Source organism: Meleagris gallopavo, chromosome 2, assembly GCF_905368555.1.
Source record: "Meleagris gallopavo chromosome 2, MGAL_WU_HG_1.1, whole genome shotgun sequence".
NCBI classification, from domain to species: domain Eukaryota; kingdom Metazoa; phylum Chordata; class Aves; order Galliformes; family Phasianidae; genus Meleagris; species Meleagris gallopavo.
The window spans coordinates 105,037,809-105,053,454 of NC_139405.1; the positions used below are offsets into that span (position 1 = coordinate 105,037,809).

Below are 15,646 nucleotides of genomic sequence, written 5' to 3' on the forward strand. Positions count from 1 at the left end.
GCGGCCAGGAGCACGATCGCGGGGCTGCGTGCATTCCTAACACAACAGTGCCACCCCGTGAGCGGCAGCGCCCGGCACTGGGGCACGGGGCGAGCGGGGCTTGGGCTGCTTAACTACAGCCAGGTGCACCAGTAACCCCCCGGATGCAGTTATTGCCCCGCTGCAATTAGTACACCAAGCTGCGCTAATTGCCCCACCTGTCCTCATTAACTCCCCCACCACCCCAGTACAGTTATTACCCCCGCATGCATTAATTACACCACTGCACTAATTACTCCTCCCGGTTGCATTAATTTCAACCCCAGCGTCACTAATTCAACCCCATCCACACTAATCACCCTATGGCCCTAATTACCCCTACACATGCACTAATCACCCCAGCTGCATTATTTACCCGTCCCAGCTGCAGTTACTGCCCCAGTTGCATTACTTACCACCCCCACCCTGATTGCACTAATTAATTACCCGCCCTACATACCCATATTACCCAACCCCGGCTGCACTAATTACCCTACATCCCCAACTTACTCCCTCCAGCTGCACTAATTACCCTTTAGCTGCACTTGTTCCCTACCCCACATTCCCCTACTGCCCTCTAGCTGCACTAATTACCCACTCCAGCTACACACTAATTACTTCTCACCCTCATTAACTACCTCTCAGCTGCATTAATTACCCACCCCACACACCCTTATCACCCCCCGCCAAACTAATTACCCCACACGGCCCGTTTGCCCACTCCACAAGTCCTTATTGCCCCTCAGCTTCACTAATTACCCTTCAGCTGCACTAATTATTACCCACCCACACACCCATCGTACCCCCCAATTACACTCACTACCCGATATGTCCTCACTATCTCCCCCAGCACTAATTACCCCTCAGCTGCACTAATTACCCACCCCACAAGCCCTTACTGTTCCTCACCTACGCTCATTACCCCTCAGCTGCTCTAATTACCCCTCTGATGCACTAATTACCCCTCAGCTGCATTAATTACTCACTCCACACACCCACCATACCCCCCAGCCACACTCACTATCCCATACACCCTCACTATCCCACCCTGTGCTAATTACCCCTCAGCCACACTCATTAACCCTCAACTGCACTAATTACCCTCCCATGTGTCCTCACTGCCCCTCAGCCAAACTAATTACCCCTCAGCTGCACTAATTATCCCTCTCACATGTCCTCATTGCCCCTCAGCCGCACTAATTACCCCTCAGCCGCAATAATTACCCACCCTACATGCCCACCAGCTGCACTCATTACACCAGACACCCTTACCATCCCTCACTTGCACTAATTACCCATCCCACATACATTTACTGCCCCCCAGCCGCACTAATTACCCCTCAGCCACACGCCCACAACCCCCCCTTCCACACACACACCCTCCCTTTCCCGCCCGCTGTTTCCCGCCCAACCGCGTTCCGCCGCAAGGGGGCGCCCCGCTCCCGCCTCAGCGCCGCTCCCACAATGCAGCGAGCGCGGCCCCCGCTCCGCTCCGCTCCGCCCCGCCCCGCGCCGGGCAGCGGCCGCGGCAGCGCGGGTCCGGGCTGAGGCGCTCCGCAGGTAACGGGGCGAGGGGGGTCCGAGCCAGGAGCCGGGAGCCGAGCCGGCCTTCCCGCTGCGTCATTGCTTTCGTTCTTCGCTTTGGTTCTTTGATTTCTTTTTTTTTAATTGATTTTTTTTACCTTCACTTTTTTTTTCCCATTTTTTTTTAATTGTCCTTTTTTTCTTCTTCTTTTTTTTTTTTTTAGTTATTTCTTTTATTTTTCTCTTTTCGTTTATTTCTCTTTTTTCCCCATTTTCTTCTTTTTTCCTTCTTTTTTCTTCTTTATTTTTTCTTTCATTTCTTCCATCCTTTCATTTATTTTTTCTCTTTTTTTCTTTTATTTTTTTCACTTAGTTTATTTATTCTTTCTTTTTTCCTTTCTTTTTTCTTTTGTTTCATTTACTTTTTCTTTCTTTTTTCTTCCGCTTTTCCTCCTTCTCCTCCTTCCCCTTTTCCTTCCCCTTTTCCTTCCCCTTTTTCTCCTTCCCTACTTCCATCTATTTGTTTCTTTCACTTCATTTTCCCTCACTGACTCCACTCGGTTCCTCCCCCCTCATTCCCTCACTTCACCGTTACTCTCCCCCTCCGTCTCCCTTTGCCCCCTCCCCACACCCAGCCCAGCAGCAGCTCTCCCTGGGATATCGCCTTGTTCCTGGAGCCCTTTGGGGTTTTCTGCTGCCTATTGGGGTGAGGGCAGTGAGTCTTGAGCCCCAAAATGCAAATTTCAGGGGAAACACCTTTGGTTGCACAATGATGCTGCGACATACATCTGTGTAAAGCGGCTCCTGGAATAGGAGAAGGCGAAAGTTGCTCCCGAGTTCTTTCCATGCAGGGCTGCAAGGAGGCTGCTGCTGGCACGGTGCGATCTGAGGCTGTGGAATTTTGGGGTGTGCAGGGGCTCCTCCGTCTCCTCCTCCTGGCATGGGGACCAGGATGTGGGAGGGCTGTGTTGGGATGGGGGTGCTGGGCCATGGCATCGGGTGTGGGTGTTGGGGTGTGGATGTTATTGGGGGATGCAGGTGTTGGGGATGCAAATGTTGAGGGGTGCCAATGATGCTGGGGATGGAGATGTTGGGATGCGGATGCTGGGGATGCAGGGGATATAGGGTTTCAGGTGTTGGGTTATGTAGGTGTTGGGATGCAGGTGGTGTTGGGGATGTGGAGGTTATTGGGAGATATGGATGATGTTGGGATGCTGATGTTTGGTGCAGATGTTGGTGAATGCAAATGTTAGTGGGGATGCAGATACTGGGGGATGCAGATATTGGGGTACAGATTATGATGGGGTGAATGCGGATGTTACTTGGGGTTGGAGGCGTTGGAAGTTGGAGATGTTGGTGCAGATATGGGGGTGCGCATGTTGAGGATGTGGATGATGTTAGGGTGCAGATATTGGGATGCTTGTTTAAATTCAGGGTTTTGCATACTGCCCTCAGCAGAGCAGCACTGAGGAAGTGACTGCTGGAGAGGAGATTGACTGCAAAAGCAAATCAACTTGTCTTGGGGTTGGGTTTCTTTGCTCCCACCCTGCTGCAGGCAGCACGGCCCCAAATGCCTCCTTTCACCTCCAGCCTTCACTTCCAATCTGCAAAACCAAGTGAAAAAAAACTGCTGCTGCTCCCTACAGCCCCACGAGCTGCTCTGCACGGTGCATGGCACAGAGCTGGGGCACTGGGAAGTAGTGTTTTATTGGGGCAAAAATAGAATCCTGAGCTGAAATTACCTCTTGTGCCCTGATGGGGGACCAGTGGCTGCTTTGTGCAGAGCAGGATTCATGGCTGAGACTTAAATTTGGTGCAGTTTGTTCAATGTATTCCACCTTATGAGAAAGCACGTAAGAAAAGCTTGTTAGGAGAAATGCATTCCTGGGGGCAGGCGCTTTCTGACTTCACTCCTGCCCAGAAGGCTGCTTCGCTGGTGTGTCAGCAGGGCAGAAGGGGACGTCTCACTCCGGCTGGTGATGGAGCGTGGCTTGAGAATGCTTTTTCCTACAGATTGGGTCTGAATCTGCCCAGTTTTACTGCAAAATCTTCATCCGTTTGAGCTGTGCTTTAAAGTAAAGGCTCTTAAGAAACTGGGAGTTGGAATTGGATGATCTTTAAGATCACTTCCAAGCTAAAGAAGTCTACATTGCGCTGCCTTCTAAAGGGTAGTGTCGGTACGTGGGACTCTCACCGGGCTGTGCTTCTGATGGCTGGGGGATGGCTCTCTTCTTGTGAGTTAATGAAATGTCTGTCATAGGAAATTAATAGGAAAAGGGTTACAGTAATGAAATCAATCAATAGGAGATGCTAACGAGCGCTCGGCCATCCCTGGGGCTGTACCTGGGTGATCTGGGCAGGAGCCGGCAGTGAGCGATTCCAGCTCCGTGCAGTGGGTCTGGCCAGGAGGTGGAAGCCAGGAGTGTGCAGGTGAGGTGTGTACCTGTGCAAATGAGCCCATATCTGTGCAAACAGCCCCGTGTGTGAATGTGTGCGGAATCCTGCAGCGAGGTGCCAGGGACCTGCCTGGGAATTGCTCAGCTCCTCGGGCTGGCTGTGCTTGCTTGAAACCGAATCTGTCCCTGGGAGCTGGAGCAAGAGGTCACACATGGGTTTGCAGGGCAAGCATAAGCACTGTTATTTTGCAGTGGGTGAGGAGAAAGTAATGAAATAATCAGAAAGCTGTTAAACAACACCCTGCAGTGAAGGCGGAGGGCACTGAGTGCTGCTGCACCTTTGCAGCACCCCATACCTGGCTGCATGTTCTGTGTGTGCGTCAGCTCTTGGCAGGGATTGTGTTTTGCTACAAAAGACCCCGATAAAGGTGGTAAAAAAAGATTTTGTGGGTTCCTTGAGGACTTCTGGACTCGGCTCTGCCACCCTGTTCCAGCTTTCAGTGCATCCCAGCTCTGCCATCATTTGGAAATGCAAGCATGTGGCTCTGTGACATGTTCCCAGAGCCCAGGGATTTGCTAGAGAATCAGCAATGCTGCTAAAAGCACGAGGACATATCAGCACAGTCCTGTTTTTAAACCATCTCCATGGGGGAATTTCATAGGCATTGGCCTGGGCTGGGGGTTGTCCAGTGTCAGCAGTGGCACTGGGGCCAATACTTTGCATTTCCATCACTTTCAGCATATTTTCTCCTACTTGGCTGGCATTATAGAGTTCTTGAAGCTGAGAAAGAGAAAACAGAACAAAAATCCCAATACAAAAAAAACCCCACAAGCAATTCTTTTTCCCCCAGCTTTCATTTTGCAGTTCATCTTTCTTTCTGGATTTGTAATTTCTGCTGGGGCTTCTGGCTTCCTAAAGAAGGGTGAAAAAGTGAAAAGAAAGCAGCTGTTTAATAATAGATCAAAAATGAGATTAGGCAGTAAGTCAGCCCTGCCCCACGCTCTCGCTTCTCAAAAAGCAACCAAATAAATTGCAAATTACCCTGAAAAAGGGGAGTAGAAACAGTGAAGATCAAACCCAATGTTAAGAATAGATGAGGTGTTTATATTTTATTTAATGGCTGTACACTGCCACCCAAACCATCCTATGGTTCTGTGAAAAGCTGCCCTGCCTTGAATTGCTGTTTGTGATGAATAAAACAGCAGAGTTGAACTGGAATGGGTAAAATTCAGCAGGTACTGAGCCCTGCAGGTGGATGCAGTGCTTGTCACTAGTGAGTGACGTTAGTGCTGGACCTGGTTGGAGGTGGCTTCCGAAATCCACAATACTTCTTGCTGCTGTCTGTCTCTGATGGTTTTTGGACCACGTTTGGTGGAGCAGAGGTCTCGGAGGGAAGGAAACCCCACAGGCTATCAGGCTATGTGCAGGATGGAGGGAGTGGGCAGAAATGTTGAAGTGAGCTCACGGGTGGTTACTCACCAAAGGAATCTCTCGGCGTGTCTAAGCCTGGAAGAGCATTCGATCAAGGCAGATGCGTGATGAGACACGAATCTCCTGGAAGGGAGGCCTCAGCCTTGCACCAGATGTTGAGGCCTTCAGCCCCGGGCTTGTTTTTGTTGCTGTGAACCTTCTGGATCCTTTGGGCCTTGATTTTCGGACCTTGGTTTTGGTGATGCCGTTGCTGCCTCTTCACTCGTGGAGATCCTTGGAGTTTGTGGGGAGCTGCTGTAGACCTGGCTTATTCCAAAGGCCTCCAGAGCCCACGTGGACATGGTCTAGGTTGACTGCGTGGTCTCAGGGAATCTCGTTGGGAGGGCTCTTGCACTGTCCCTACAGGAAGCAAGGTGGCAGAGGAGGGGAGTTTCCGAACTGGCTGTTGCTGAGGTCTTGTTTGCACCTGTAACCAGCAAAATATCATCCAGGATGTGAGGTAGAGCCAAACCTCTCCAGTATCATCCCTGTCAACACAACAAATGGATTGACATGATGGGTCAACAGTTGGACAGTGGGTTGCTGGTTGGACAAGATGGTCGTAGTGGTCTTTTCCAACCCTAATGATTCTATGAATCCAGCCTAGGTTGCACCGTGGAGATAAAGATGTATGTGTACAGCTGTAGACCTTTTCTTTGCTAAATAGCCCAATATTAAGTTCAGGTGGTCTCACAGCCCCTGTGACCAAAGTGGGGGAGCTTCATCCATCACAGCTGGGGGTGATCCAGGCATGGCAGGAGGAGGATGTAGGCAGCAATCATGTGTGTGGGTCTGGCACATGGGGCTGTGGACATTCCTGATGGCTGCCATGGCAGAGATCTGCCTTCCTGCTGGGAAGCACTACTCCCACGCATGATTACTGTCCTCTCAGGTACTAATTTCTCTTGTTTGTCACCTCCTTGCTCACAGCTCAGTACTTTTCAAGTTGGAGGAGGGTTTCATTACCTACAGGGCTGCTGCTCTTCTTGTTTGTTCTCTAGAAGGAAGAAAACAAGATGTGCCAGAGCTTAAACTCAGGGGAAAAAAATTATAGAGCTTGGAATAGCTGCTTGAAGGTAGGATGAGCCTCAACAAGAAGTTGTTTTTCTTCCACCTTTTTCTGAGGCTGAGTACATGTAATGTGCAGGGAGAAGATGGGGCAAGGTTTCCTTTGTTTGAATGCTGTTGTCAAACGGGCAGTTGGGATGTTCTTTTAAAGTTGCTTTAACAACTTTGTGTGGAGCTGAAAACCTCAGCTTGGTGGATGTGGGAAGGAGGCAGGGTTGCACTTCTGTTACCTGCCTGGTTTTACCGGTGATGCCTTGAGGCAAAACAGCAAAGTGAGGCCGTGCTGCCCACTGTGTGCTGCTTTGAAGAACTCTTTCCCTCCATGTCCCTTTTCCAAGGACAGTATCAGAACGAAGATACGCGATTGAGTCAGCAATGCAGATGCCATCAAACGTCTGCTTTGTTCCAGTATATGAACTGGAGGGCCAAGAGTCAGAGCCTGATATCCTGCATCACCTGATAACAGTGCAGTTACCTCCAAGGAAACAAAACATGGAGGGATCCCAAATCCCGGCTGCTGTGAGCACTTATAACTCATTGGCACCAGCAGGCCTGACTTCATTGCAACTCTTGCAATAGTGGGTGTGGGTTTCTTTTTTAAATCCTGCAGGCTGTAGCCAAATTTGCAGAAGTGATCCAGCATGTGTATGCACACATTCATGAGTATATAAATAGGACTGTTTTCTGGAGCACAAGCCTTCTTGTTAACCTCTGTTAGACCAGTAAGGGCCGTGTGTGCCACCAGCATGGGTACTGACTGCTCATCCTGCAGGCCGTTTAATGCAGCATCTGTTGCTTTTTTGGGGAGGAAGGGGATTAGCTTCATTTGACTTTCCAACCATTCGTTTACCTCCAAACTCATCTTAATTTGAGAATTAAAATTCCTCTCTTGGTTTGATTTGGATGTTCTATGTAGGAGTGAAGCCCTGGATCCCTAGAGGTTTTCTGCTGCTCCCTTGCCAGGCTTTTCCATCGCCACTTGCTGGTTCTGATGGCACAGACTCAGCTGCTGCATTTCTTCCTGTTCTGGTGCCCTGCACAATGATGATTTTGAATCATCCATGTCCTCCTGCAGCCCCATGCCTGCACCCAGCCTCGGAAGGGCTCAAAATGGTGCAGTTTATATCCTTTTAAAGCAGATAGAGTTGTGACATTTTGCAAAAGCTGGCTGTATTGTCCCTGGTGACAGAGGGGAATTGTGTAAAAGGCACTCGTGCTGCTCTGGCAGTGGTGGGGGCAGAGAACAACAATTTCTCCCAAATCCTTCTTTTTGCTCATTCTTTGGGGTATTAAACTGGAGACTTACAGAAGTTGTGGGGATGAAGAATATTTGTGGTGTTCCCCATCTGTAGATTGGAGGGAATGCTAGGTCAAATGTCCTATGCTACATTACAGATCTTGCTGCAGAAATGCAGAGAACAGACATCAGTAATTAGGGATTGCACAACAAATGCTAGAATGTCTCACACGTGACTGATGTTTCACACACAGCTGATGCTGTGCAGAGGTCCATGTGAAAGTCCTATGCAGCTGGGCTGGAGAAGGTTGTACTCCCACCTGAGCTTTTGTAAGAGAAGAAAATGGGAAGGAAAAACCATATTGCATCCCAAAAGGCTTTGTATTCTGTAAGGCTCAGGCTTGGGGACTTTAAGGCGCCCCCTATTATACAGTGTTTGTATAAGGAAATGATGCACATTAATGGTTATTTCTTCCCACTTCTTCAAAACCAAGCTGCCTCCTATCGGACTCCTAACACGAAAAAAGAAGTAAACTTCTGGGCTGTGATGGAGGATGAGAAATGTCTGTTCCCTGGGGTCTGTGTCCCTACGGTCTGATGGTGAGAGCTCTGGGCTGTGGGATGACAAATGCCACTTCTTAGCTGCTTGTTCACACTGCTGCAAATGTGTACTTAGGGTGTAGGCATCTCGCAGGGACAAAGTTCTTACCAGCTCTTAGGTGAATATTCTGCACTTTTCCAGATGCAGTTAAAAATAATCTGAAGGCTGGTGGTATTTTGAACAGCCACCTCGGTGAAAATGATGACCTTGGATCTATTCAGTCAAATATTATAAAGATTAAGAGTGAAAATAGCTGAGCTTGTCAGCCACGAGGAATTGTCTTGGAGCCCGGGCTCAAATCCATCACCTGAAATCAGGATGCTCTGGCAGGGTATTCCTCATTCATCAGCAGAAGGCATTGCAGCGAGATCATTTTGCTGCAATTCATCAATTTGCCCAGCTACTTGATGAAGCAGGGCTGGGAGAGAGGCAGGAGGTGGGGGCAGTGCCCAGTAGCTGTGCACAGGCAACTGTTGCATGAACACATACAATTTTCACCCTGCAACTGTTAACAAGGTAATTTGCGTAATACTGAATATAATTTTGAAGTGCAGAGTAGTTTATTAGGTGACTATAGGCTGTGTTTGCTACTGAATTGACTTTCAGGAGTCAACTGACAGAAGTCTTTCAGCTCCTTGCCTCTTGATGCTAGCTTGAAGCACAAGAGATGGCTTCTGTACTCTTTTGCTGTCCAGGACATCTTTGCAGCCCCTAAAACTGCAATCTCGTGACTGCAGGCTTCCTGCCTCCGGATGCCAAGGCAAGCCTGCATGGAGTGCTTTTCTCATCACACTTCCAAGCCTTTTAAAAGCAAAGCAGGGACACCTCCCACCAGCCCAGGCTGCCCAAAGGGCTGTCCAGCCTGGCCCTGAGCACTGCCAGGGATGGGGCAGCCACAGCTTCTCTGGACAGCCTTGCCAGGGCCTCACCACCTTTCTTGTGAAGAATTTCCTCCTAACATCTAACCTAAATCCCATTTGTTTTAGTTTAAAACGTTCCCTGTTGTCCTGTCACTGTCTGCCCTAGTAAGAAGTTTGTTTTTTATGAATGTCTCATTTTGGACTTTTCCTTATTCCTGAGTACATCCAAGTACTATATATATATATATATTTTAAATAGTCTATGCCAGAATCTTTAGGTTGTCTCACTGAGAGCTCACTGCTTGGCTCTGCAGTGGCACTCCCTTGTTTTGCCCTTACGATCAGTATCCTTGTTGTTGTCTTACTAAGTTACACTCCATCTCATCCAATCTCACCACACATGTTTGCACCACCCCTGTCCCTCCTGAACCTATTGGAAGATTTCAGCCAAGCCTGATGAAGAGAGACAGGTCTGCAGGGCTAATTAAGTTTGCACAAGCGCAAGAGAAGCAGGCAGAGGGACAGTCCAGGTGCTCACTGAGCCTTGGGAGAGGTGCAGCTCAGCCAGCGTGAGCAGACACTGGGCAGGAATCGTCCCCTGAAGCAGGTGTAGCTCCTTGTTGCCTGTGGGTGGTGGTCTTCATTGGCAGCAGAAACTGTTCTGCATTTCAGTGGGGTGGTGGTTTGGGAAGAACTGGCCCTAGAAGAAACCTGTCGCTGCATGGGAAGTGGAGCTGCTTGACTTGCTAAAGTCCTCGGGAGTGCTTTTTTCTAGTAGGGTTTCCTTCAAGCCCAGTTGTTTTCCTCCAACAAAACCAAGGAGATGAAGCAGAAGAGATTGTTAACAAGAGGATAGATGTGGGATGTGGTTTAATAGGCACGGTCATGGTGGGTTGGTGGTTGGGCTTGATGATCTTGGAGCTCTTTTCCAACCTTAATGGTTGTGTGATTCTATGATTAAAATCAAATTGCCTCGTGCTGTCCCTTGCACACATGTGCACCAGGCGCCTTCTCTTCGTCCACCACGGGCAAACCATATCGAAAGTGAGACTATACAGATTGGGATGGAAGGAAAAAAAGATGATGAGTCAGCTGTAATCCTGCCTATCTGCACCCAGGAGGCCTGCCCGATGCTCCTGACAGATTCTTGCAGAACAGATAATGCATCAGACTGATGACAGCCCTAAGATATACTGCGAGCGGTCTGAAAATTGCCGGTAGGTACTTGAACGTGGCTGCCTGCACAGAATGAATTGTGGGTTGAGTCGCAGCAATTTCCCTAAAGCTGTGTATATTAGCATACAAATACCAAAGATGTGTAATCTTTGAATTTTTATCTGTTTCGGCTTGAGAGGTAAATAGGCGCATTATCAAAGTGCCATCCATTTGAGTCAATTGTCATTGCTGCATTGTGAAAAGGATGCAGCTGGGTTTATTGATAACAGCATTAAGGTGCTTAAAAACACAAGTGTGCTGGGTTTATTCTCCCTTTAGGAACATATTGTTGTTTCTAGCATTTTTTAAAATCATTTTTTCAGTTCTCCGTAACAGAGATGTACTGCATTTCCATATTGTCTTCCCTCCAAGAATTTGTTGTAAGCCTCAACTTGTTTCATGGCTTTCTTGAAAATTTCAAGGTAATTCCATTTGCTGGAGGAAAAGCTGGGGTATGGGCCAACGAGGAGGCTCTGCTTCTGTCTGCCTTTTTTATTTTCCCTTGGTTAAAGCTTAGCAAGTAAGTGGCCAAAGCTTTCTGCTGATCTCCGACGTGCTGTCACTGTGCCCATTTTATTTCCTGAGCTGCTCTGCCCATCAGTTTTGTACCCACGTAAGAATTTAATTTCATAAATGAGAATCTGAGTTTTGGGGGAAATACCTGAGGTTGTGGGCACTTCCCAGCACCAAAAAACCTCAGAGGAAGCCGTGCCTTGTGACTGGGAGCCCAGCATTCCTGCCTTCTGCCAAGCTGATTTAAAAAATTCCCTTTTAGGAGCTATGCCCAGTGACTTCAGCATTTTTCCTTTGTTCCAATCTTTAAGCAGTCCCTGCACCCCAGGAGGTGGTTGTGTGGATTAGTTGTTGGTTTCGGAGCTCTTTGAAGATGGAAATGGTGTGTAACAGCTCAGTGTTTATTAATGGTAGAGCTTAATATAGTGAGTAGGAAGTTCAGATCTGCCAGGATGGAGCCTCAGCCATTGAAATGGGCATTGCTTCGCTGGTCTGCCTGGCTGAGCCATTGATGCCACCTGATATCTGGATGCCCGAGTTGCATCCCTCAGAAATCCTGGCTGCTGCTATAGTGAGCTCTCCTTCCCCTGGCCTCCTGCCATGACGTACGCCAAGTTCAATCTGCTTCTGTGTTTTTGGCTTCATTCCTTCTGAATGTTTTCATTGTTGGCTTTAACTGATCCCAGTGGCATCTTTTCACGATGCTCTATATTCAGCTTCTTCTACTGCTTCAGTATAATAACACTTCTAAAGTTCAACCAATTTTTTAATTAAAAAAAAGAAAGTGCAGTGTTGTTCTGTCACACTATAAAAAAAAAAAAAAAAAAGGGATTTTCCTTAATCTTGAGTTGGACTCACTGAACCTTGTGGGTCCCTTCTGACTCAGGATATTCTGTGATTCTGTGATCTTTAAATTTGAATGAATTCCAAATTCAGCCTAGTGGTTTTGGGGGAACAGTACAGTAATTGGAAGGGCAAGTTATTCTTTTTTCTTGCTCTCTGTGCACTTGTATTGATTAAAGAGGAGTACTGCCATCTGTTGGATGATCTCAGGGTTTCTGATGAGCTCCAGAGCATAGGGCTGCCCCAGAACTGCCCCAAAAGAATCAAGTGCTCGTGCTTTGCTCAACATTTAAGACAGGACTGCAATCAGCAGCCCTGCTCTTCCCATCTACCTTTGCTTGCTGATGTTGCTCTTCCTTCTATCTGTTAATAGAATTGTTGGTAACAACACCCAGTGTGTAACTGACTGGTGGAAGTGATCCAGGTTAAAAAAAAAAAAAAAAAAGTTCAATAAAAGAGTTTTTGCTACGTTCATTTTATTTTAGGACCAGCTTGTCCTTTGTGTGTGAGAATAGAAATTCATTTTGTTTCAAGTTCTGAAAACCTGAAGACATGCTGAATGGATGAAATTGTTTCTGTTTATAGGCTGCAGAATTCCTTTGTACAATAAAAGTGTTTTAGTTTAAACTATGTATTCAGCACATTTAGCTTAATTTTATTTAACTGCAAGTCTTACGTGCTTTCCTGCATTCTAATTGTTTTTTAAGTTTGTGGCATAAATCCTACGTACAATTAAAAAGTCAGGATGCTCATTAACAAACTTCATTTACCATTTTTAACATAAAATGCGTTAACTTGCATAGTTTATTAATTTATACAAATGCCAAACTGTAGAAGTAGGACAGCTTTCCTGTTATCCAGAGGCCTGATTTACAGAGAAATGAGCCTTTGTTGCTCTCCAGCAGCAAAAGGCAGACTTTAATTAAGGGAAAAAAAAAAAGATTAAAAATACAAAGCAAGACAGGTTAAATCAATCACTTAGGAGCAAAGTATTGCTTTGCATCCATAAATCTTGTCATCACAGAGGAAAAGGTAGGATGGCCGAAAAAAGATTGGCAGACAAGTTAGCAGTAATGTTCCTCAAGGACTGGTCCCAGCACTGCTGTTAAACATTGTATTAATAGATGGAATAGCAGAAATTAACATTGTAGGGTTTCTTCAAACCAGGAATAATAGAATCATAGAGTCTTTAAAGTTGGAAAAGACCTCTGAGGTCTCCAGTCCCAACCCCAGCCCACCCCACCAGTGACCACTGTGTCCCTCAGTGCCACATCCCCACAGTTCTGGAACACCCCCAGGCACGGTGACCCCCCCTCCTCCCTGTGCAGCTGTGCCCCTGCAGCACTGCTCTTTTGGAGCAGTTTTTCCTAACATCCAACCTGAGCCTCCCCTGGCACAAATTAAGGCCATCACCTCTTGTCCTGTCGCGTTACTTGGGAGAACAGACTGACCCCCACTTCACTGCAGTCTCCTTTCAGAGAATCGTAGAGTAAGATATCATGGAAGAAGATTAAATGGCTTCAGGACTATTTGCCTGCAAGGGAAAATAATGTAAGCTCTGATACAAAGTCAGGTTCCCTATTCTGGAACCGGAGTATGGTTCTCAAGCATAGGATAATTCCTTGGTGACAAGGATGCATGCTAGGATTGTGTTTGCCAACCACATTGTTTCCACGAGCGACAATGAAGTGTGAATGAAATTAGTGCAGTGCTGATGGTGGTGGAGGAGTACTGTTTAAAATGTACTGAGCATTCCTGCCTGGCCTCGCAGGAGGAAGAATGACCAAGATTCTAAATGATGCCAAGGAGGGAATCGGTGGGAAGTGATGTGCAGAGCAGAGAGCACAACAAAAAGGAGCCGGGGTGGTAAACCAGTGGCAAAAACAGGCAAAGGAAAATGATATTCCTGCTCTATAAATACACTGGTGTAAACACCAGAGAGGGAGAAGAGTTAATTAAGTTAAATGAGAGTTTGGACATGAGAACAAATGGCTCTGAATAAGTTTAGGCTGGAAATGAGCCTCAAACCAAGAGGTCCTTGATGAGGTTTCTAATAGGCATTGTGTAATGGGTTAACAACCTGATAGCTATGAAGACAGAGCACGATAAGGTGTTTTAATGGGGTTATGCAACGTGGTTTACTTCAAAAATATAGAAAGTTTTCATTTAAAGAAATATTTTCATAATGATTCACCTTTGAGTTGGTTTCTCCATTTCTAATGCACTAACAGTGGAGCTGAGTGAACTGTGGAGAGAAGAAAGTACCCTTTCTGCGATGAGAAAGGCACAGTTGGCAACCGCTGCCCTATTTTAGTGGTCGATTTTGGCAGCAGGCCTGCACTGCCTAGATATATAGATATAGATATTCCCATTTAAATCATTTTGGTGCATTATAGTAACTTTAGTCCTTGAAATAGATTGTGCTTAAAATGGTGACAATTACTTATTATTATTTAACTTTGTAACGATGCTTTTAAAAAAACCTGCAGCTCTTAATGCACAGTAGTGTTTATTATTGATCTCACCGTTCTCTTCATCGATTCCTTTTTCCCCCCTTTGCTAATAATTCCCCAGATTTTTTGTTGCTTAAAATAAATAAGATTGAATACCCTTTTGTCAGAAGAGACCAGTTATTTTATCAAAGGCAGGTGCTGAGTTATTTTAGCACAGCGTAACTTGGATCCGATGGTGCATTTTACACTCTGTATTTCCACGCCTGTTATGTTTCAATTCAAACTCTGTCCTCAAGTTTTGCGTGCAGTTGATGCCACAGCTTCCCTGAGCGCTGCCTCCTTTTTCCTTGAGCAGAGATATACTGTACAAAGTCCTCTGCAATAAGAGAGCTGCTGGTGGAGGTGGGCTGGTGTCGATGGTGTGTCATGCTGCTGCTTCTTGAGAGTGTCAAACACACATTGGCACTCTCAAATGCAGGCTGGCAAGGTTCATCCCAGCACTTCCTAGCTTGTGAATATCATCCCAGCACTTCTAAGCTTGTGAATAATTGTGAATTTTAGCTCGGGTTTTGTTTAAACTATGAGCATTCCTTGCTTCCTTGATGTTTCAGTCGCATAGAGCTTTTTTCTTTGCTTGTCTCTGGCTGGGGAGGTGCAGGCAGGCTTCCTCCTAACGCACCTTTACCCTCTGCTGTAGTCATGGAATGGCTTGGGTTGCTGAACAGGGAGGCAACCATCTGATTACCAGGTGCTTCTGTATTTGAGAAGCCTAGAGGCCTGACTGTGGCTATGTCCAATCTCCTGCATATTCTCACAACTTCCCTCTGTGTGCTTTTTATTCACCTCTTCCATTTAGGATGCATGTGGCAGATGGGTTGTGTTCTCAGGTTGGATATTAGGAAGCATTTCTTCACAGAAAGAGCAGTGATGCAGTGGCACAGCTGCCCAGGGAGGTGGGGGTGTCACCATCCCTGGAGGTGTTCCAGAACTGTGGGGATGTGGCACTGAGGGATGGGCATGGGGGGGTGGGTTGGGCTTGGGCTTAGTGGTCTTTTCCAACCTTAATGGTTCTGTGGTGCTGTGTTCTTTGGTTTAAGATCTCCTGGAGCCTTTCTGCCTTTCAACCTGGTCAGATTCACAAACTTTTCTGTTTGAATTGAAAGCCTTGCAGTTTTGCTTAAACTGAACCGATTTGTGGCAAATGGGCTTGAATTGAGTGATCACAAGCAGCTATTATTATAACATCTTCGCTATTTGCCAGAAGTCTGCAGCAGATCACCTTGTGTTTGTTCAGTGATCATTTTGTAAAGAAATCTGTCAGCTATTACAGCCAAGACTTAGGGCCCCGCTGTTACTATCTGTTCTTCTTTCTAGATCTGGAATTTAAGATTCCCTTATCAGCCAGTTCCTAGGAGTACGTCTTTCTCCCTCTAGTCACTTTAAAATG

General features: G+C 46.7%; 1 protein-coding gene across 1 annotated transcript in view; it reads left to right on the forward strand.

The window, feature by feature from the left end:
• Positions 1 to 1,528: 1,528 nt before the first annotated feature.
• The window catches only part of EXTL3 (exostosin like glycosyltransferase 3), a 136,245-nt gene continuing 122,127 nt past the window's right edge, over positions 1,529 to 15,646 (forward strand). The window contains exon 1 of the mRNA XM_085218282.1: positions 1,529 to 1,578. The gene's annotated coding sequence lies outside the window, so the exon portion shown is untranslated. The remainder of the gene's footprint in view (positions 1,579 to 15,646) is intronic.